This window comes from Orycteropus afer, unplaced genomic scaffold (genome assembly GCF_000298275.1).
Source record: "Orycteropus afer afer isolate SDZICR_OR568_19922 unplaced genomic scaffold, OryAfe1.0 scaffold00095, whole genome shotgun sequence".
Taxonomy (NCBI): domain Eukaryota; kingdom Metazoa; phylum Chordata; class Mammalia; order Tubulidentata; family Orycteropodidae; genus Orycteropus; species Orycteropus afer.
Genome location: NW_006921682.1, coordinates 10091441 through 10115603, shown reverse-complemented (window position 1 = coordinate 10115603; position 24163 = coordinate 10091441).

Genomic DNA, 24163 nt, shown 5'->3' with positions numbered 1-24163 from the left:
ATTGACACAGTGGCTGCGATGATGGGCTCAAGTATAGCAGGGATTGTGGGGCTGGCACGGGATCGGGCAGTGTTTCATTCTGCTGTGTATGGGGTCGCTATGAGTCGGAAAAGACTCGACGGCACTTAACAACAACAACAATGATCTTTTGCTTTCTTCATGTATAATGTCCTTTATGTCATCCACAACTTACATCAAATCCACTTTTCAGATGGCTGCTAAATTCAAGTAGGATATACTCAAGTTCATATTTTGGCTCTCATGGACTCATTTTACTTTTCTTCAACTTAAACTTAAGCTTGCATATGAATAACTGATGGTCTGCTCCACAGTCAGCCTCTGGCCTTGTTCTGACTGTGATACTGAGTTTTTTCATCACCTCTGTCCACAGATGTTGTCAATTTGATTCCTGGGTATTTTATCTGAGGAGGTCCATGTGTACAGTCACCATTTATCTTTTTGAAAAAAGGTGTTTGCAATGAATAACTCATTGGTCCTGCAAATTCTATCATGTGATCTCCAGCACCATTCCTATAACCAAGGTCATATTTTCCAGCTATCAATGCTTCTTCTTTGTTTTCAACTTTCACATTCCAATCACCAGTACTTATCAATACACCTTGACTGCATGTTTGGTCAATTTCAGACTGCAGAAGTTGGTAAAAATCTTCAATTTATTCATCTTTTGCTTTAGTGGTTGGTGCATAAATTTGAATAATTGTCATATTAACTAGTCTTCCTTGTAGGCCTATGGATATTACCCTATCACTGACACATTGTCCTTCAGGCTAGATCTTGAAATGTTCTTTTTGAGGTGAATGCAATGCCATTCCTCTACAATTTGTCATTCCCAGCATAGTAGACTGTGTGATTGTCTGATTCAAAATGGCCAATACCACTCCATTTCAGCTCACTTATGCTTAGGATTTTGATCTTTATGCATTCTATTTCATTTTTTGCAACTTCCAATTTTCCCAAATTCATATATATATCAATTTGTATATTCATATATATATATGAATTTGTATATTCCATGTTCTGATTGTTAATGGATGTTTGCAGCTTTTTCTTCTCATTTTGAGTCATGCCACATTAGCCAATGGAGGTCCCAAAAGCTATACTCCATTCTTGTCTTAAGGTTGACTCTACTTTGAGGAGGCAGCTCTTCCCTAGTCATATGTTGTGTGTTTTCCAACCTGAGGGATTCATCTCCCAGCACTATATCAATGTTTCCCTGCTATTTATGAGGTTTTCAGTGGTCAGTTTTTTAGAAGTGCACCTGACCATGTCTTTCTTCCTAGTCTGTCTTAGTATGGAAGCTCCACTGAAACCTGTCCACCATGGGTGACCCTGCTGGTATTTGAAATACTATTGGCATAGCTTCCAGCATCACAGCAACATGCAAGCCATCACAGTATGACTAACTGATGGATGAATGGTGGGCATTTAGCTTGCTGTTGTTATGTGCCAGAAAAAAAGAAAAAAAGAGTACTCATTTCCTTTTTCTTTTCCTCCCTCTTACGTAGAGAGCTAGAGAGAGAATCAGGGAGGAAGGGAGCAAGAACACAGAGGTATATCACTGTGAATCTTGGAGAGAAAACTTCTTCATAGTTACTTCATTGGAGAGTGTTATCGTCTCCCTCCTGCCTACAATGAAAGCAATATTGAATAACCACAAAATCAGATCACTTGTTTGTTGCACTGATTTTCTTGTAAAAAAAAAAAAAAAAAAACTGTTGTAAGAGGAATTTCTGTCTGGTGAAAAGATGGAGAATAACTACCTATGTGTCTCATGAGAGCTAGTTGTTCTGGTACTAAGTGTAACCAATCATATTGCCTCTTTGTATGGGCTTTTTACTTGAATTTTTGTGCCAACATTACCCTAATTTCATCTCAATCCTTTCTTTCTTTTCCTTTCTTCTTTCACCTACCACTTTTCTTGATTTCCTTACTTATTTTCTACATTGTTGTATAAAATTTATCATCACAAACCACCTTGTAGCTTATCTAATTTCTTTGTGAACTAATCTAAACTTCGCTCTCCTAACTTTCTCCCCATGAATTGCATGAAGCTTTTCCTTTGCATGGTTGATAGGTACATTGAAGACTTTTCTGCTCATCCAGCTAAACCCATGCCTTAGGAACAACAGGGAGGTCTTCTGCTTGCACAGCTCTGCCCAGTCCTCTCCCAGGATAAAGAGAGCCTTGGGTTGAACAGAGTTTCATCTTAAGGAGAACACTGGCAAAAGTTTCACGCCTGCCAAGTAATGGAGCCAAGTCATTCACTCTCTCACTTGTCTATCCAATTAGAGACACTGCTGTATAAATAATTAATTATTTTTCTAAAAATGTTCCCTGATATTATCAACATTGAAGAGTTCCTTGGAGAGTTCCTTGGAGTTCCTTGGAGAATACCCATCATTGTATAAAAGCCAACATTAATGCCTTCTTAGACTCTGGAATTACTTTGGAAGGACACCACTAAATGCTATGACTGGTGGCTAATGATGAGTAAATAAAGACAAATATGAATTTCTGCACTTAAATTTGTATATTTGTTCTTCAATATGTTCAAATAACTCATCAATTATTAACTGACTGGGAAAATTTCCAACACTACATCAAAGCATACAACACCAGAAGACATTCACCAAAACAGGTTCTATTTATTGGATGCTGTTTACTATCTCTTGGCAGCTTTGTCTTTTTCAGAAGATATTTGGAAGTCTCTCAAATGTGTACATTGTCAGGTGATGAGATCTGTTTGGTTATCTCAAATAAAGGACTGGCAAAAACCCAAAGAGAAGTATGCTAACTCAGATACTTAGAGAGACAAAAGAAAGTTGTTGATTAGCAAATCCACCTTTATTGAGTCCCTTCTATTTGCTGTAGTTCAGGACTAGGTTTAGTGGTAAAGATTAGACAAGCAATATGACACAATTTGACAAAAGTCAGAGTTTAAAGCTAAACTCATAGTATTTAAGATGTGTGTTTATATTGTCCAATCTTGGCAGTATTGAAAATTGTTCTTAAAATTATTTAATTGTTTTGTTATTCTAAAAGGTATGGAGTAGTTGAGAAAGCATGAGAAACATAAGATATTTTATTCTGTATGTCTGATCAGGTCTATGCAAATATAAAGAACTGGCTTTCAACAACACACCTTATGAGGGCCTTTTGAGAGTAAAATTGTGAACTAATTAGGTCTATTAATTAATTCTCTTTTGAGATGAGTATTTTGTTGAAACCCAACTTTCAAAGGAATCAAGAATGAGATGATAGAATGAGGAAGAGAAAGTAAAAGGTTTAGAAAAAGAGAGATCCACCAAGGTCTCAGGAATGACCAGCTATGATCCTGAATTTGCAATACCTTCTTAGAGTTCGGCAACAATCTTGCTGTCAGGGCAAAAGCAGCCATTTAAATGAATCACATTGGCCCCGGGACAGAGCACAGTAATTCAAATGCTGCTGGAATCTCCAAGGGACTGCTGTGGTGGCTGTCTCCACCAAAGTAACTGGGAAGCCCAGATCTCTACTTCTATCTCAGGCTAGAGAGATGCAGGAGGAGGCTGGGGGGCATGGTTCCTATGTGCAGGTGGCTGTTCTGGTTACTAGTGCTGCTCTGACAAGAATATTCCACAAATGGGATGGCCTTAACAAACAGGAGTTTATTCTTACAATTTGGTGGCTTTAAGTCCAAGTTCAAAGTGCCAGGCTCTAGGGGATGGGTGAAAGACCCTCAACCATGGGGTCCAGCTTTGCCTCTTGCTTCCAGCCCACTGGAGCTAGAGACATTTCTTCATTCAGACAGCTGCTGGCTGCTGAGGCTGAGAAGCCCAAGGTTGACAAGTAAAAAGGCACAGTCCCAATGTTACCAAACCACATGGCAGGCCATTAATTTAAGGCCATTGAAAGTCCCAAGGTCAGAAGAGTATGGCAGGCTGCTGAACAATGACACGTCTACATGTAGGGTCCAAGCATGCCATATACTAGAGACTATTCCCCAAGCCTTCTCCTTATACACAAGAAGCAGACACATCCCTATGGCAGCTACACAGCTGCTCACGGAAGATTTCACCATGAAGTTGATTACCAGTCTCATCATGGGGAATACTACATCCAGCTGCCCAGCCATTTAACCAGGCCCAGCCAAGTTGAAACACAAACTGAACTACCACAGTGGGGAAGGCCAGAATGGGCAACTTCTTGATGAGGGTGTCCACCAGCATCTCTGGTATTCCTCATCATTCTTCTCCCTCACAACCTTGAAGGAAATCCATGTGGAACACTTGGGACACTAAAGGTCAGTTTGCACAGGTAACAGTACTCACCAAGCAATGGAATAGCTTTTACTATATTAACCTCTATTTCTTTCTCTCCCAAATGAAAGTCTTGGGAAGCCAATGTACTTGCCTAAATCCACATGAAGTAAGGCAGTGGCTGGAAAGTGACCAGAACTAATGAATTACAGTTTTTAGGCCCATGGTTAATCATCCAACAGGGTTGTCCCTCTCCTTAGAGGAGCAGGGTGTGTGTATCTTAGACTGAACAATCTGTAAATGAAAGCATCAAGAAAACCTGAATAATTTTAATTCTAACATATAGAAGCATATATGGAAAATATTTCTAGCTGTTTTTTTAAGGGACAAAACACATAAAGGCATCTACTATTTAAAGACATTTTGCAAATCCAGGGTATTCTTTTATTATAATATTTCATTTCCCACATTTGCAAGAAACATTGTACTACATAACTTCAAGAGGGCTCAGATGGAGCAGAATTGGGACTCTGTCTTGCTTTGGTGACAACTAAAAAGGAACTCATCAGATCTTCAGTATGTCATCTGTTGGTTTATATTCCAAAAATAACCACTGCAATGTACTTGGTTCATAGCAATTATGTTCTATATCACTGTTAGGTCCACTTTCTCTGTACTGTCCCTCATACATGCCAAAATGGACCTTCCTTACTTGTGATTTTAACCACCCATCTCCCTTACCTTATTCTTCATTATATGAAAGCAATGCCATTTTTCCCTGAATTGCAAACTTGAAAACAAACTTACATTTTTCTTTTAACCTTTCCTGAGGAGCAAAATTTCATAAGACACAGAGTCACATCAGCCAGAAGCAATTTGTGTACGTAAAATACTCAGAAATGCTCAGATTGCAGAACCATCATTAGCAGTCCATTGCACACTTTGTCCCTAACAAGCACTCCCTGCCTCTACTAGAGGTAATAATTGTAGCTCTTCTTCACCTACTTTAAATTAATGTGTCCTCAGGGGTCACAGGACTGCCAGGTTAGTAACCCTAGAATCTAACCTTGTACTTGTACTCACTCATTGCCAGACAGCTTCCTTTAGCAATCACTGGGGTTTTTTTTGTTTGTTTGTTTGTTTGTTTGTTCTTAACACGATTCTCTCCAAATCTGAGGTTAGAAAATAAGCAGTGAGGGACACATCTGAACTAGATTCAGAGGTTGATTTCTAAATCAACACAAGTAGGGGACAGAGGATTCTCTTTTTTGCTGATGATTGACAAATATTTACAAAGCACTATTAGGTGACATTGTTCGGAGTGATGTGCAATTAAAGAGCATAGATAAAATGCATATACTCCTCCCTTAAGTTATCTTATGTTGGTTGACTTTAACCTATTATCTCTTTTTCCCCTGGCTTCTAGTATAGAAATGCATTTAATGATAATAAGAGGGGTGTGCAATCTGAAGTAAACAAAATACTAATCCTATGGAGATTTGAGGAGCTCTGGTGGTGCAGTGCCTAAAGCATTTGACTGCTAAGCATTGACAGATGGCTGGTGGTTCGAACCCACCACTCCTCAGAAGGAAGACTGGGCAATCTACTTCTGTAGTGATACCGCCTAGGAAACCCAAGGTGGGGTTGCTATGAGTCGGATCTGACTCGACGGCAGTGTGTGTGTATGTGTGTGTGTGTACAGAGATTTGAGAGTTGAGGTTGAGGCCACAGATTTGAAGCAGCAGCTCCAAACATTAATGAACCAACATTTTTGAGCACCTACTATATGTTAGGCTTATGCTAGGTATTTTACATTTACTCTCTTATTTAATATTCACAACAACTTCTAAGGTACATTTTATTTCCCTTAATTATAGAGTCCACCACCTGTCTGTCCATTTGTTGTACTGTGTTGACTTCCATTTTGCTATAATGCTGGAGATGATGTCGCCAACATTTCAAACACAAGTAGGGTGACCTTTGGTAGATAGGTTTCAGCAGAGTTTCCAGATTAAGACAGACTTAAGAGGAAAGACCTAGCAATCTACATCCAAAAATCAGTCAATGAAAGTCCTATGTATCACAACAGAATATTGTTCAATATAGAGCTGGGAGATGAACCTACTAGGTTGGAAGAAACAATGGACTCAAGCATGTCTGTGATCATGGGACTGGCATGAGACTGGGTAGCATTTCATTTTGCTAGGAGTTAGAGGTTACTCCATGGCAACTAACAATAACAATAACTAACAGAGTGGAAGTTGAGGTTCAGGGATATGAAGTAAATTGCACATAATTACATAGGTAGTAAGTGGTGATGCCAGATCCCAAACTGATAGCCCAAAACATTTCTATTCCACACCTTCCTGCAAATGTTAAATGAACAATCATTGCACCCTCCTCTATCTGATAAAACCATGCTCTGATGGAAGCAGCAGGATGGGTCAGGCTGGTAAAGTAGTTGAGACATTCAGGCAGCTAAGCATTGTCTGAATATATGAGTACTGGGATCCATATAGTTGATCAAGTTCCTGAAACTTTGACCCAGTTGGTCAAATCCAAGAAACTGCAGAGTGAAGTACTTCCCTCTGGGGCTGAGAAGAAGCCAAATGCAGAAGAAATACTCATGGCTAAAATCAAACTCCATTACAGACTCCAGGAATAATTGCAGGCATTTCAGTATACATGAAACAGAACAAACAGTTATTCATTGGGTCAGACTATGCTCATAGGAAAACCTGAGGGTCAAGTAAATCTAAGAGGAAGCTGCATCAGTCAAAAGTCTGAACAGAGAGACCCAAGCTGGTAAGAGTCAGTGGGGAGCTACTCAGGTTAATGCCCAGTGGCCAGTCACTTTTTGAAGTGATAGCTTCAAACCTGATTTGAAATGCATCTCACCCTAGTAGGCTATGAAGCTGCATGGGCCCTTCCAGGGATCAGGTCAGCTTTTAATGATTCTAGAGAATATTCTAGAGAATAGAAAGAAAACTAAATGCTAGTTTAAACCTTATATTCACAGGATCCAGCACTGGGTCGAGATCAAAGGAGGGACTCAACAAAAATTTGTGGAAGTCAAGAAGGAAAAGAAGGCATGAACTGGCCAGGATTCAAATACCACCTCAAACCTTTGGAAACAAGTGCAGGGTTGTGTGTCAATCAGAGGCAGCAAAACCCACAGAAGAGCTCCCAGTTGTCTGATGGCAATCATCAGAAAAGAGGTTATTAGTGAAGACCCAGTAACCATGAGATGTGGAATGAGGGACTTTTCAGACACAGAGAAGGGCTGGAGAGCAAGATGAGAAATCCAGTCATTTGAAAGCACAAGAAGGAAAAAGAATACATCCTGCCTCCAAGGAACTGTCATCTTAGTTAGGAACTTGATCATTAAAACGTAGAAAGAAAGAGAGGCCACAGTACTAGGAAACAGAGGCAGCAAGGTCAGCAGGACTAATAATCCAAAGCTCTGACTAGTATAGTCCCTTAATGTAGTCCAGTATTTGTCCTAAGATAGAGTTGATCTTATAGGAAGAGTTCTTTAATCCCCATAGAGAATGTGTGAGTGGTAGACCCAGGAACCTAACAGATCATTGCACATATCTCTGATGGCTAGTTACCAGTTTATTATCTGCTCCCTGGGTGGCTGAGAAGATGGGGTAAGTCTTGCTTAGTCTGGGAAAGATTGGCCTCTCTTACTCAGTCTTTTAAAGAGAGGAAGGAAAGGGGACATTGGATGAACCATTATGTAGAGAAAGAAGGCAGTGGGACAGTTTATCCATAACTACAATTCTTTTAGGAGAGTGTGGTGGTTAAGTTTGTGGGTCAACTTGGCTGGGCCTGTTTGAGTGGCTGGGCAGCTGGATGTAGTATTCCCCATGTTGAGACTAGTAATCAACTCCATGGTGAGATCTACAACAAGCAGCTGAGTAGCTGCCTTAGGGATGTGGTCTGCTTCCTGTACAAAAGGAGAAGCCTTGGGGATAGTCTGTAGCTTATGGCATGCTTGAACCCTGCATGTAGCTGTGTCATTGTTCAGCAGCCTGCCATGTTCTGCCGACCTTGGGACTTGCAGTGGACTTGAATTAATGGCTTGCCTTGTGATTTGGTAACATCGGGACTGTGCCATTTTATTTGTGAACCTTAGGCTTATTAGCCTCAGCAGCCAGTAGCTGCCTGAGTGAGGAGATGCCTTTAGCTTCAGTGGGCTAGGAGCAAGAGGCAGGGCTGAAGCCCAAGGTTGAGAGGTTTTCACACAGACCCTAGAGCCTGGTACATTGAACTTGGACTTCTACCCTCCCAAACTGTAAGAGAATAAACTCCTGCTTGTTCAAGCCATCCCGTTTGTGGTATATTCCTGTTGGGGAAGCACTAGGTAACCAGAACAGAGAGTGTGATATAAGGGAGAAGCAAGATCCAGAAGGAAAAGACATAATGTTCTGCCTCAATCCTACCTTCACTATCCAGTCACTGGCAAGATGCTCCTCCTTTCAAGATGGGGCCATTTGCCACTTCCTAATATGAGGTTCCTGGGTTGCACAAAGGCACTTAACTACCAGCTAAAAAGTTGGTGGTTTGAACCCACTCGGTGGCTCCACAGGAGAAAGAACTGGAGATCTGCTTCAGTATGCGTTATAGAAAATAAACAACAACAGAAAAAAGCATATATATAACACCTTTATTCTGTCATATAAGTTTGCTATGAGTTAAAATCTACTCTGAGGCACCTAACAACAACAACTAGCCAGAAGATTGACAGTTCAAAACCACCCAGGTGCCTCAGAAGACAAGCTTGGTGATCTGCTTGTGAAAGGCCACAGCCTTGGAAACCAGTTCTACTCTCCACCCATGGGGTTGCACTAAGTTAGAATCAACTGGATGGCAACTAACAACAACAGTAAGGGGTCACTAACAGCAACAGCATCATCTGCTTTTCCCATCTCACTGTATTTAGTACATTTTTTATAATTGCCTGCTTATTTTATATTTTTTATCTCTGTTTAGAGTAAAGTTCCAAGAAAATAGGTACCATGTCTATTTTCCTCCGTCTTTATATCCCCAGAACCCAGATATGTGCCTGGGATGCTCAATAAATAACAATTGGATGAATGAATGAGTGAACCAAGAATTTATCTCCAATTTCAATTAACTAACTCACTGCCATCGAGTCGGATCCTACTCATAGCAACCCCTCCTTGGGTTTACAAGGTGGTATCTCTACAGAAGTAGATTGCCCAACCTTCCTTCCAAGGAGTGGCTGGTGGGTTTGAACCACCAGCCTTCTGGTTAGCAGTCAAATGCCTTATGCACTACGCCACCAGAGCTCCTAACTAGGTAGAAGAAAAGAGAAAATTTTAGAGGCAAGAAATACAGGGATAGTACTGCTTCTAAGTTTCTGCTTAGACAGACCCTGAGGGCTGCAGTGTAGCAGCATAAAATCTCTCTAAACCCAGGGTATGGGGTGGAAGTCCAAAAATTACAAGAAAAGAATGGATGACAAAATGTATGCTGTAACTTGACAGTAATTTCTAGGTCAGTTGCAAATGATTACCGTTAATAATTACAAGGCTTTATTGGGCTCTATTTCCAGAGTGCTTTACAATCGTTAATTTGTTATTTCTCACAATTTTCCTATGAGGTAAATCATCATTATTATCATCATTGCAGATGCACTGAGGATGTCAAGTTATATTTAATTGATCCAGGGATGTAGCTATTCTTAGTAGTTCATTTACCCCTCTGCTTTCTGGTCTTAAAATCTATTGATGCTGCCTAGAGGGTGATACTGTTAAAGTGCAGTTTAGAAAGAAACATTGCAGACAACCACAGAGAATCATAAGAGCAGAGAACATACTAAATTTCTGAAAAGTAAGAGGTGCATTAGCTTCAAACCATTTTACTTTTCTCCTAAGGTAACCACCACCTGAAAATATGGATGTAGTTCAACATGCATAAGTTTGGAAAGCAGTTCATACAATTTGGCCTCCCAATGCTGAGCCAAGCTTTCCACTAGAAATAGATGTGGATGCCAAGACCAAGTTATTTTGTTCACGCGGGAGCTACATGTGATTAGAGGGTCCCACAAATGACTAAACCAATATGATCACCTGGATACAATTCTGTTGTACAAAGGGGTTGCAGGATCTGTGGAGCAGCACTTCAATCACTGGAACCACACGTCTCCATATTAAGGGATAGTGTTTTAGGTGCCTGTTAATGGGCCATTTTTCCCACCCCTCAGCACTGTCTGACTTTCCATTTGTCTATTCCAGTAGCATAGTGCCTAAGGCACCTTGACTGCTAACCAGAAGGCTGGTGGTTCAAATCCACTAGCCACTCCCCGGAAGGAAGGTTGGGCAATTTACTTCCTTAGTGATACTGCCTCGGAAGCCCAAGGAGAGGTCACTATGAGGCAAGTCCAACTCCACGGCACATAACAACAATAACAACCTGGGGAGACCTCTCAACAGGCACTGAGACTGTTCTCTTAAGAAGATAAAATATGACGTATTGTTCAAGGCCACTGTCACAGCATTCAATACTCTCTATTACTAAATCACTTTCTAATATATAATAACTTCTATGTATAAGCTGATACCCCCACGGTGGGGCAATGTTTTGAATTATTAGATTAAGAGTCACACAACTCTACCCTACAGAAGTTGCCTCCTAAAAGATAATAATAATAATAGGATTTTCACATTAAAAACTATATTCTCTGTTGGGTGGGGTGGTCGCACTTAAAAACACAAGCTTTTGGTCATACACAAGACAATGAGGAAAAACAAGATGAATGGTATGATGCAATCTTTCACCACTATAAAGAATTTCAAATACATATCTTACTAGTATCCAACTCAAGCAATTAGATGAAACATGAAAAAATTAAACACCAGTAATGGAGAAGAAAAGAAATAACAAAGAAAGAGAGAAGATGAGTGGAATAAAAAATATACAACAACAGAGAAAATCAACAAAGTCAAAAGTTGGTTCTTTTAACAGATATTTAACAGTGACAGATATTAGCATGACTGAAAAGAAAAAGAATGAAAACATAAATTACAAGTACCTGAAATGAAAAAGGGGCCTTATTATAGATTATACAGATGTTGAAGGACTGATAAGAAGATATTATGAACAAGTTCATGTCAGTAAGTTTGGCAATTTAGACAAAATGAACACATTCAAAGAAAAAAACATAATTTAACAAACTGACAGAAAAATAAACAAATTTCAATTATATATCTGTTTTTAAAATTGAATCTGCAATTTAGAATCTTCTCACAAAGAAACCACCAAGTCTAGATGACTTCACCAGTGAATTCATTCAAACGTATTTAAGGAACTCTTCTATAGAGTAGGGAGCTCTCGTGGCATAGTGTCTAAGGCATTTGACTGCTAACCAGAAGGCTGGCAGTTCAAACCCACCAGCCACTCCTTGGAAGGAAGGTTGGGCAATCTACTTCCATAGTGATACCTCCTCGGAAACCCAACGAGCGGTCGCTGTGAATCGAATCCGACTGCACAGCAGTGATTGCACTACGTTTGTTCTACAGAATAAGCAGAAACGCTTTCCAGCTTAGTTTTTTATTATTTTGTTTTGTTTTTGAGGCCAGCATAATTTTTTTTTTTTGGTAGCATAAACTTGCTACCAAACCTTACAAGAACATTACAAGAAAGGAAATTACATCTCTCATAAGTATAGATGCTAAAATCCTAAATAATATGTTAACCAATTAAATGCAGTTATATATAATAAAGCTAATTATATATAATAAGGCATAATGGTTAAGTGAGGTTAGCCACTAGAAATGCAAATTGGTTTAATATTCAAAAATCAGTCAATGTTATTCATACCATTAACAAAATAAAGAGAAAAATCTTATTGTCATCTCAATGGATGCAGCAAAAGCATTTGATATTATTTAATATTGATTATGATTTTTTTCAAAAATACGTTTAGAAAATTAGAATAAAGGAGAATCTCATTAATTTCATAAAAATATATACATAAGAAACCCTACAACAAATACCATATTTTACCATGACATACTGAAGGCTATCCCCTGAGATTAGGGGTGAGACCTCACCAGTTCTAGGTGACATTGAAGAGGAAGTCCTAGCAAATGGAATAGACGAAAAAGGCATAAGGTTGCAGAGGGAAAAAAAAAAAGACTCTCACTATTCACAAATTACATCATTGTGTACATAAATTGTGTACTAGAATTAATAAGTGAACTTAATACATTGCTGGATATAATTTTATTTCTATACACCAGCAACAAAAATGAAGAAAGTGAATAGTTTAAACTTATAAAGATTACAATAGGATCAAAAATGAAAGATGTGCAAGAATCTTTCATAGAAAGCTATAAAGCTTTTCTTTTTTTTGCCAAAAATTAGACAACATCTAAATAAACAAAGGGATAAACGTGCACCAACTGGAAAATTTGATATTGTAAAAATATCAATTTGCTCCCAAATACATATGATAGTCAATAAAATATCAATCAAAATCCCAGAAGGCAGATTTTTTTTTAATCAACAAACTGATTCTAAAGTTTACATGGAAATGCAAATAATATGGAATAAGCCAAGACAACCTTGAAGAACAAAGCTAGAGGACTTATACTACTAAATACCAAGGATTATTATAAAGCCATAGTGATTAAGATACTGTGGTATTGGCCACAGCACAACAAACTGACAGACAAGTAGTAGGTAAAGTTCCTGTATCAATGATAAATAACCCCTAAAGATATCAATAAGATAATATGGGAAAAGGGCTTGAAACACTTCACAAAGATAGAAAAATAAATTGATGGAAGAGAATAGAGAGTCACACAAATACAGATATTTGATTTACGACAAAGGTGACCCTGCACCTGAGGGTGCAGGGAAAATGATGGAGTTTTCAATAAATTAGTTCAATTGGGTATTCATATGGAAAACCCATATCATGATTTCTGTCTCACATCAAAAAAAAAAAAATCGATTCTGGAAAATTTCAAGTCTAAATTTAAAAGACAAAAAACAATAATGCTTCTAGACAGGAGAATATTTTCATAATTTTGAGACAAGAAGATTCCTCAATAGGAAGCAGGTTAAAAAGCACTGACCATAAAAAATAAATATATTTGACAAATTGGACATCAGTAGAAGTGAGAACTTGTGTCCAGCCAAAGGTTTCTAGGTGGCAAAAATAGTTTGCACTAGATTTGACTGCTAACCAGAAGGCTGGCGGTTCAAACGCACCAGCCACTCCTCAGAAGGAGGGTTGGGTAATCTCCTTCCTTAGAAACCCAAGAAGGGGTTGCTATGAGTTGGGTCCAACTCGATGGCAGTGAGTTTGGTTTTTTTTTGTTTACTAACCCAAAGGTTCACAGTCTAAATCCAACCAGAAGCACTGTGAAACATAGGCTTGACAATATGCTTCCATAAAATATTATAGCCAACTAAACCCTATGGAACGCTTCTACTCATTAGCACATAGGATAGCCTTGATTCAAAATTGACTCAATAGAAATAGGTTTTATTTTTACTTTAGTCAGTCAAAAAATAATAACATTGAGGAAAAAAAGGCAAGCCACGGAGTGATCCTTCTCTCTCTCTCTCTCTCTCTCTCTCTCTCTTTCAGATGCACACACACAGACACACACATGATATATGTTGTTGTTAGGTGCCATCAAGTCAGCTCTGACTCATAGCAATCCTATATACAACAGAAGGAAACAATGCCCAGTACTTGCTATTCATAAAGTTTTTCAGTAATATATGACATCAGAAGTGGATGGTCCATCCTTTTTCCCAGTCTGTCTTAGCCTGGAAGCTCTGCTGAAATCTGTCCACCATGGGTGACCCTGCTGGCATTTGAAATACCAGTAGCATAGCTTCCAGCCTCACAGCAACACACAAGACACCACAGTACGACGAACTGACAAATAAGTGGTGGATAAAGTTCCTATATCAATGATAGGTAAATAACTCCTAAATATATCAACAGGATAAAATGGACAAAGAAAAAATTTTAAATGGCCAACAAACATGAAAACAGATGTTCAACATCAATAGTAATTGTTGTTGTTGTTGTTGTTATGTGTCGTCGAGTCAAACCCGACTCATAGTAATTAGGGAACATAAATTAAAATTACAATGAGATATCACCAAAATGGCTAGTATGAAAAAGACCTATAATATCAAATGTTGGCAAGGGTGTGGAGGAAATCGACCACTCATACATTAGGGAATATAAATTAACACAACCACTTTGGAAAGTTCCTATATCAATGATAGGTAAATAACTCCAACAATTTAATTAAATAACTCCTAGATTATTTAATTAAATAATTCCTATATCAATGATAGGTAAATAACTCAAACAATTTGGCAGTATCTAATAAAGCTAAAGATATATATACTTTATGATCCAGCAATTCTACTCCTAGGTATATATCATTGAGTCAGTTCTGACTCATAGAGACTCTACGTACAACAGAACAAAACAACTGTCTGGTGCTTTACCACTCTTACAATCATTGCTGTAAGCATATTGTTCCAGCCACTATGTCAATATGTCTCATTGAGGGTCTTCTTTTTTCACTGATGTCCTTCTCCAGGGACTGGTCTTTCCTGATAACATGTCCAAAGTACACAAGATGAAATATATCTATCCTTGCTTCTAAGGAGAATTCTGGCTATACCTCTTCAGAGACAGATTTGTTTGTTCTTCTGACAGTCCCTGATATATACAATATTCTTTTACAACATCATAATTCAAATGTATTGATTCTTTTTCAGTGTTCCTTATTCATTATCCAGCTTTCACATGCATGTGAGGGTATTGAGAATACCATGGCTTGGGTTAGGTACATCTTAGTCCTCATAGTGACATCTTTGTTTTTAAACACTTTAAAAAGGTCCTTTGCAACAGATTTGCCCAATGCAAAACATCATTTGATTTCTTGACTGCTGCTTCCATTGGCATTGAATGTGGATCCAAGTAAAAATTTTTTCACTTTCAGCAAGAAAGGTTGTAACACCTGCATATTGCAGGTTGTTAATGCATCTTCCCCCAACTCTGAAGCAGTGTTCTTCTTCATATAGTCCGACTTCTCAGCTGATTATTTGCTCAGCACACAGATTGAGTATGGTGAAAGAATGAAGTCCTGAGCAAACCTTTACTGATTTTAAACCATTCAGTATCCCCTTGATCAGTTTGAACAATTGCCTCTTAGTCTATGTACAGTTTTTGCATGAGCACAATTAAGTGTTCTGGAATTCCCATTCTTCCCAATGTTATCCATAATTTGTCATGATCCTCACAGCCAAATGCCTTTATATAGTCAATAAAATACTGATAAACATCTCTCTGATATTCTCAGCTTTTAGGCAAGATTCATCTGACATCAGCAATGATATCCCTTGTTCCACATCCTCTTCTGAATCCAGCTTGAATTTCTGGCAGTTCCCTGTCAATATACAGCTGCAACCATTTTTTAATTATCTTCAGCCAAATTTTACTTGCATAAGATATTGATGATATTGTTTGATAACATTCACATTATGTTAAAATCACCTTTATTTAAAATGGGCACAAATATGGATCTCTTCCAGTTGGTTGGCCAGAGAGCTGTCTTCCAAATTCTTGGTGGAAATGAGTGAGCTCCCCGAGCTCTGCATGCATTTGTTGAAACATTTCAATGCCTATTGAATTCCTAGGAAATTAATTCCTAGAGCATCAATTCCTAGAGCATTATTTTTCACCAATTCCTTCAGTGTAACTTGGACTTCTTCCTTCAATATCACTGGTTCTTAATCCTATGCAACCTTCTGAAATGGCCGATGTCATCAACCAATTCTTTTTGGGACAGTGAGTCTGTGTATTCCTTCTATCTTCTTTTGATGCTTCCTAAATCATTCAATATTTTGCCCAGAGAAACTTTCAATATTGCCAGTCAAGCTTGAATTTTTCTTCCATTCTTTTAGATTTATAAATGTTGAGCATGTTCTTTCCTTTTGGTTTTCTAACTCCAGGTCTTCGCACATTTCATCATAACACTTCATGTCTTCTCAGGACTCCCTTTGAAATCCTTTATTCAGCTCTTTTATTTCATGATTTTTTCCTTTACTTTAACTACTGTTTGTTCAAGAGCAAGTTTCAGAGTCTCTTCTGACATGCATTTTGGTCTTTTCTTTCTTTCCTGTCTTTTTAATGACCTTTTGCTTTCTTCATGGATAACGTTCTTGATGCCATCCCACAATTCATCTGGTTTTCAGTCATTGGCGTTCAATGTTTCAAATATATTCTTCAGATGGTCTCTAAATTTAGGTGGGATATAATCAAGGTTGTATTTTGGTTCTCATGGACTTGTTTTAATTATCTTCAGCTTTAACTTGAAATTGCATATGAGCAATTGATGGTCCATTCCACAGTATTCTCCTAGCCTGTTGGCTGAAGACTTTGAGCTTCTCCATCACCTCTTTTCACAGATGTAGTCAATCTGATTCCTGTGTACTCCATCTGGTGAGGTCCTAATGTATCACCACCATTTACATGGTTGAAGAAATGTATTTGCAAGGAATAAGTTGTTGGTCTTGCAAAATTCTATCACTCACTCTCCTGCATCAAATCATATCTAACACCAAGGCCATATTTGCCAACTACTGGTCATTCTTCTTTGTTTCCAACTTTGGCATTTCAATCACCAGTTATGATCAACACATCTTGATTGAATGTTTGGTCAATTTTAGACTACAGAAATTTTTACCAAAAGTCTTTAATTTCCTAATCTTTGGCTTTAGTGGTTGACATATAAATTTGAATAATAGTAGTATTAACTGGTCTTCCTTATAGGCATATGGATATTATCCTATCACTGAGAACATTGTACTTCAGGATAGATCCTGAAATATTCTTTTTGACGATGAATCCCACACCATTCCTCTTCAATTTTTCATTCCCAACATAGTAGACTATATGATTGCCTGATTCAAAGTGGCCAAAACCAGTCCATGTCAGCTCACTAATGCCGAGGCTATCAATCTTTATGTATTCAATTTCTTTTTGACTGCTTCCAATTTTCCTAGATTCATACTTTGTACACTCCACATTCCAATTATTAATGGATGTTTGCAGCTGTTTCTTCTCATTTTGAGTGGTGCCCCATCAGCAAACAGAGGTGCCAAAAGCTTTACTCCATCCATGTCATTAAAGTCGACTCTACTTTGAGGAGGCACCTCTTCCCCAATCATATTTTGAGTGCCTTCCAATCTTAGGAGCTCATCTTCTGTCACTCTATCAGATAAAGTTCTACAGCTATTCATAAGATTTTCAGTGGTCATTTTTTTTCCAGAAGTAGATTGACTGAAAGATTCTTCTTTGTAGTCTGTCATAGTCTAGAAGCTCTGTTGAAATGTGTTCGCCATTGGTGACCCTGCTGGTGTTGGAAATACCAGTAGCATAGCATCTAGCATCACAGCAACACACCAGCCAGCACAGTGCAACAGACAGACAGGCAAATGGTGCACACTTCTTAAGAGATAGCCAAAAATGGAAACAATCCAATGTCTACCAAAATAAACTGAATAAATACTCTGGAGTACAATACAGTAATGAAAATAAACAAATGATTGCTATTGCTCTACCATTAAAACAGATAAATCTCACAGACAAAATGTTGAGCAAAAGAAGCCAGGCACAAAATAATAAGTATTGTACAATTCCATTTATAACATGCAAAAAGATGGTAAATTAATGACAAGTGATAGAAGTTAGGGGTCAGGGAGTACTTGGGAGGGAGTCTGAAGAGACTTATGGGTGTTCAGGTGCTGGTCTGTTTCTTGATCTGGGTGATGTTCACACAGTATGCTTATTTTGAAAATTAACCACCCTAGACACTTACAGTTTATGTATTTTTTGTTTGTATATTTCAGTAAAAAGTTTACTTGAAAAAATGCTTATCTTATTGATTGTTGTTAGGTATCATCTATCTTGACTTACGACAACCCCATGTGTTACAGAATAGAACTGCTTCATAGGGGTTTTCTTGGCTATAATCTTAAACCTGGAAGTAGATTTCCAGGTGTTTCTCCTTCAGAACTGGTAGTGGGTTAGAACTACCAACCTTTCAATTAGCAGCTAACCACTTTAACCATTGCACCACCTGGGCTCCTGATGTTGTTGTTTGTTGTTATGTGCCGTCGAGTTGGACCCGACTCATAGCGACCCCTCCTTGGGTTGCCGAGGCAGTATCACTACACAAGTAGATTGCCACATCTTCCTTTCGAGGAGTGGCTAGTGGGTTTGAAGTGCCAGCCTTCTGGTTAGCAGTCAAGTGCTTTAAAAAACCCACAGCACTTTATAATATGATAAATTTTTAGATATAAAAATTTCAAAACGGTCGAAAAAGAATGACTGACCTACTATTGAGGGAAAAGTAACTAGAAATGTGACTGAGAAGATAAATTTTAGTTACATTGTGAAATGCTTTCAGTGCAATACCAAGGACTTGAAAATTTATTCTGTAGACCATAGAGGGTTGGTGGGATATGAAAGAAGCAGTATAATCAGACACATATTTTCAGAAAAGTTTTAGTAGCAATATATGAAATAAATTGAAAAGAGGGGCAGAAGATAGAGACTAATTAAGCTGCTACCAAAATAATGGGAAATAATGAAAGCCTACAATATCAAAAACAAACAAAACAAAATGTGTACTCCCCATCCTCATCCATACCTGTCCCTTTATCTGGACCTGTTGAGTAAACAAGTAGAGATTCTGAAAACACTGGTTACATCTTGCAAGTTTCCATCTTCCCTTCCCAGGAGCATCTTCATTTTTGATGACTTGCAGGAATGAAGCAAGCCCCAGGAGGAACTATTGTCAAGCAATTTTTACTCTGACAAGTACTTGGGTGCTGGTTCTTGTCATGCTTCATATCTCAGGGCACATTCAAGCATGGAATTTCCGGTGAAGTTAGAAAAAAAAAAAAAAAAGTTGTATTAGCTGATGAAAAATCACAAGACAGGAACTATACAGACAACAGAGATCTGAAGAATACAAATGAGTATCAACATTTCCTGACACTAGTTTCTTTACTTGAGTAATGCAGTCTGATGTTAACATAGATGGAAACGACTAAGAAGTAGCAATAAAAAAAATGAATAGGAACTGCTAAAGGCTTGTCTGTGGTTTATAATGCAACAAGAATGCTCCTCTCACCCTCTGGACACAAGAAATTCCTCTTGGTCTATAAAGAATGCATGTATGTATAAGGATCCAGCCAAGAGATCCTTTTTTTTTCTTTTTGTTTTTTGTCTTTCTATGGTTTATATAAAGCATACAGAATAGGATTATTGCAAAAAATGTTAACAGAGAAGGTTTGAACTGCTATCCTTGGAGAGGTCTCTTTCAAGTTTGGCCCTTGGCTGCCATCTTGGAACCTAGATTATGGGAGGGTTCCCCACTACTAGCTCTTAAGAGTGACCCACTATGTCTAAACTGTGGTTTATGCTGAACACCTAAAACTTTTATATGTATCAGGAAGAGCCAATGAAATCCTGGACAATGAATCTCTAATGAGCTGCCTTGGTTGGCAATATTTCATATGTATCATCACAACTCACAGTTGAAGAAATTAAGCATGCCCTTTGTGACTCTGCTGGGATAGGCCCCTTGGAAGCTTGCACCTGTTTTCCCCCATACTTCACCCCATATATCTTTTTCTTCTGCTGATTTTGTTCTATATCTTTTCATTGTAATAAATCTTGATCATGATTACAACTATAAGCTGAGTCTTGTGAGTCTTCTTAAGGAATCATTGAACCTGAGGGAGACCTTGAAGACTCCCAGCACAGGGTATTACCAGATGCTACCTTATTCCCTTCTTCCATTGAAATGTATCAGAAGTTATAATAGAAGTAAATCAGTATTGTATTTAAAGGGTGTTACAATGAATAACATAAAAATAACTTGAGGAACTAATGATCATATAGTACTTTGGAAGTGCAAAGTGCAATATAAACACTAAATAACAATAATAAAGGATTTTTTTTTTTTTTAATTTCTGTTGAGTCAACTGACTCATGAAGACTCCATGTATGTTAGAGTAGAACTGGTCCATAGGGTTTTAAATGGCTGATTGTTTGCAAATAAATCACCAGGCCTTTCTTCTGAGACATCTGTAGGTAGACAGACTCAAACTCAGTAATCCTTTGGTTAGCAATCTTTGCATTAGCCATTTTACCATACATTAATTCCAAGAACATTGCCATCGATTTTCACAGAAAACAAATATAATTATGTATGATCAACAAGAACTGCTATAAATCTTATAACTAGAATATTTTTAGTAATTGGGATAAGGGCAAAGATACATTAACAAAAAGGAGAAAATATTTGAAGTATGGTAAATGAATTTTCAAGCCTACTTGTTTTTGTAATCAGTATATTAAAAATATAAGGGAATACTTCATATATAATGCTCTCTGAATTTTGCTTAGTAATATACTAATTATCTTCACAAATTCAATAAAAATGTAGGAAAATTATCTATGTTTAGTACTTGACAAATAAATCATGGTAATTATACATTTGTATGGCTAATAATTTTTCTAACTTACTCTAATAAATAGTAGTTCTTTAATATAATTGTCTCCTTCTGGCCAGGACTTTTGAGCATCCATGACGATATATAAACAGGAGTTCCCTAAATTTTCAGTTCAGCATTTTCATTCTTTCAGGTGTAGCTTTCAGAATTCTCTAGGTCTATAACACAATCTTCTGGGTTTGAAGGTAGTGGGTGATATGATACTGGAGTTTTCAATTTCAGAGCTGCCTTGAGTTCTGTTGTTGCTGTGTGGGAAACAAGGCAATATATGAAAATCTAAAACAGCCACAGAAGATGAATTATTAAAAGTCTGCCACCTAGGAAGTAACTGTAACCATACATCTAACAGATTTGATCCTACTTTTGTATCACAAACAATGTTGGCATTCAAATAATCTCATATATCTAATCTAAATCAGTGATTCTCAAAGTGTAGTCTCAAACTCAGCAGCATCAGCAGGGCCTGGAAACTTGAGATAGGTAAAATTTTAGGTCTTATCCAGACCTACTGAATCAGAAACTCCGGAGATGGGGCCTAGCCACCTGTGCTTTAACAAAGCCTCTAGATAATTCTGGTGCATTCTAAAATCTGAAAATCGTTGATTGAAAGAGATCTGAAGTTAGTATTACATTTTGAATAATGAAGGCAAGGGAAAATCTCTGCCAAGAAATGCAGATTGCATCTGTGCTCTGCCTGTTAAATGCTAGTTGTCCTCATAAAATACAAAGATTAGCCAACACTATGTGTTGGGGAAGAGGAAACTTCACCTTGTAAACTCTGTATAACTTTAAAAAACTAAGGAATATCCATATGGAAAAATGACATTAAAAATGGTTTCTTTAGAGCCAAGGATCAAAATATTTGCCCGTAAAATGTGTAACAAACTCCCTTCTATGGCTAAAGCTTGCCCAATAAAGATATTAGTCCCCTTTTTGACAAGTTATTTGAACACTCTCGATTAAGCTCATGTGGTTAATCAATTAGGATCCATCCAGGGAAATAGAAACCACTCTAGGTCTTTCAGATAGAGGGCACTTTAATACTGGGATCAAGTACAACCTTTAAAGAAGGACAGAAACAATCCAGAGCTTAGGAACACCAGGAAATCATTTACCACACTAGAGCAGAAGTCGAACAGGAGGAGGTGATGTGATTGAAACCCAGAAGCTTAAGCGAGCTGACGGAAGCTTCTCAGGATGATCTGATTCCAACAAAGAAGAGGCTGTCTGGCAGGATATAGCGCCATGGAGGTCACTGCACAGAAATGCCATATGAAGCTGAGAGAGAAAACAAAATACCTTGGCTTCTTCCTTCCTGGCCTCCAACCACAAATGTCTCTCATTGACTAAACCCACCTGGAGGCCAAGGAGCAAAGGAGTATGAAAGATGTCCCAGGTCATACAATACAGAGCATGAGAAGAATAGAGATGAATCTGAGATTAAACTAGGTGTTGATGAGCAGGTATGACATGAATGAGAAAGATGGGTTTCTTTCTGCTAAAAAGATTATTATGCTCAGAATCAAATATTTGACTCTGGGGCCATCTATGAGCTGTAGGAGTTTGTCAATTCACTCTCTTCAACTTAATTTTCTTTTCCACAAACTGGGGATAGCTATATGATAAACCTCATAGGTTTATTGCATTTATCAGTGGAATAATATGTGTGCACATGCTTGCCAACCATAAACCATCATTCCAACATAATGGCCCAATTGCAGAAGAAAAAAAGAGCAAAAGATGCTTTGAAGAAATTTTCACCCACTCTGATAAAATGGAATTAAGACACCACTATCAATCTTTTGGGAGCTCTGGCGGAATAGTGCCTAAGACATTTGACTTTAACCAGAAGGCTGGTGTTCAAACCCACCAGCCACTCCTCGGAAGGAAGATTGGGCAATATACTTCCATAGAGATACTGCCTCAGAAGCCCAAGGAGGGCTCGCTATGAGTTGAAATTGACTTGATGGCAGTGAGTTTCATTTTTTTGGTTTTGGTAGACTCAATAGCAGGGGTTGATTCCCAATTGTCTTAGTTATCTAGTGCTACTAAACCAAAACCAAACTCACTGCTGTAGAGTCAGATCTGACTCATAGCAACCCCTCCTTGGGTTTCCCAGGTGGTATCATTACGGAAATAGATCGCCCAACCTTCCTTTCGAGAAGTAGCTGGTGGGTTTGAACCACCAGCCTTCTGGTTAGCAGTCAAATGCCTTAGGCACTACGCCACCAGAGTGCTACTATAGAAATACCACAAGTATTTAACAAGCAGAAATGTATTCTCTTGTAGTTTAGGAGGCTAGAAGTCCAAAGTCAGGGCACCAGTGCTAGGGAAGACTTTCTCTTTCAGTTGATTCTGGGATAAAGTTCTTGTCTCCTTTGGAAATCTGTGGGCCCAGTGTTCCTAGGAGATCTCATGTTTTGACATCAATCTTACGGTGGGTGTAAGAGGTGTAGGAACCCATGTCCAAAGAACACGCTCTGCTCCTGGCTCTTTCTTGGTGGTAGGAGGTTCCTCTTTCTCTGCTCAGTTTTTTCACTTTTTATTTCATAAAATTAAAGGTGATGGAGGCTACACCTCAGGGAAATTCTCCTTACTTCAGATCAGGGCTGTGATCTGAGTAGGGGTGTTGCATCCCACGTGAATCCCTTTACAACATATTAGCTTATCACATCAGCTCACATCATGGCACATGGTTACATCATTACATAACTGCCAAACCACTAGGAATCATGGCTCAGCCACATTGACACATATTTTTGGGGGACTCAATTCAATCCATGATACCAATGAGGGACCATCTTTGTAGGAATGCCAGAGCTTGACTGCAGGATACTCTGTGACCTCAATAAGATAGTGAACTTAATACATTGCTAGGTAAAATTCTATTTCTATATACCAGCAACAAAAATGAAAAAAAATAATAATTTAAAATTATAAAGATTATAATGAGTGTATTCAAGTCTGTGAAAAGCACTGTAGTATGTATTCGGTAAGTGGATACTATTATTATCATTCTTATTTTATTATTGCAGTGTACCTTTGGAAAAAAAAAATTTATCTGCTTTGACTTCACATGATTGATAAAGGGCCTGAATATTCCTAATATCTACCAAGAACCACTTTGGAACTCCCCATTCGCTAATGATGGCTACTGTTGACAGCTGCTCCTCTTCTGTTTTCCACCTCTCCAAGCCTGAATAGTGATGATTATAAGTTCTCAGAGCTAATAAAGGCTTAAGATATTAAGGCATCTGTGTTAGATTGGGTTCTCTAGAGAAACACAAAAACCAGCAAGTATA